A 1,174-nucleotide genomic window follows, 5' to 3' on the forward strand; every position below is an offset into this window, starting at 1 on the left:
TTAAACCACATTAAATCATATTTACATTAAATCATAATGACATAACATCTGTTTAAACCACATTAAATCATATTTACATTAAATCATAATGACATAAAATCTGTTTAAACCACATTAAATCATATTTATATTAAATCATATTTACATAAAGTCTGTTTAAACCACATTAAATCATATTTACATGAAATCATATTTACATAAAGTCTGTTTAAACCACATTAAATCATATTTACATGAAATCATATTTACATAAAGTCTGTTTAAACCACATTAAATCATATTTACATGAAATCATAATGACATAAAGTATTTTTAAACCACATTAAATCATATTTATATTAAATCATATTTACATAAAGTATTTTTAAACCACATTAAATCATATTAACATTAAATCATAATGACATAAAATCTGTTTAAACCACATTAAATCATATTTACATTAAATCATAATGACATAAAATCTGTTTAAACCACATTAAATCATATTTACGTTAAATCATATTTACATAAAGTCTGTTTAAACCACATTAAATCATAATGACATAAAATCTGTTTAAACCACATTAAATCATATTTATATTAAATAATATTTACATAAAGTCTGTTTAAACCACATTAAATCATATTTACATGAAATCATATTTACATGAAATCATAATGACATAAAGTATTTTTAAACCACATTAAATCATATTTACGTTAAATCATATTTACATAAAGTCTGTTTAAACCACATTAAATCATAATGACATAAAGTCTGTTTAAACCACATTAAATCATATTTATATTAAATCATATTTACATAAAGTATTTTTAAACCACATTAAATCATATTTACATTAAATCATAATGACATAAAATCTGTTTAAACCACATTAAATCATATTTACATTAAATCATAATGACATAAAATCTGTTTAAACCACATTAAATCATATTTACATTAAATCATAATTACATAAAGTATTTTTAAACCACATTAAATCATATTTACATTAAGTCATATTTACATTAAATCATAATTACATAAAGTATTTTTAAACCACATTAAATCATAATGACAAAGTCTCAGGTCAATAACCTTGTCATTCACTCATTGTTACGTTATACAGTGGTTCTCAGCCTGTGGGTCAAGACCCCCAGGAGGGTCCCCAGATGAACAGTGAAGTGA

The sequence above is a fragment of the Gymnoscopelus microlampas genome, assembly GCF_963454915.1.
Source record: "Gymnoscopelus microlampas genome assembly, chromosome: 2".
NCBI classification, from domain to species: domain Eukaryota; kingdom Metazoa; phylum Chordata; class Actinopteri; order Myctophiformes; family Myctophidae; genus Gymnoscopelus; species Gymnoscopelus microlampas.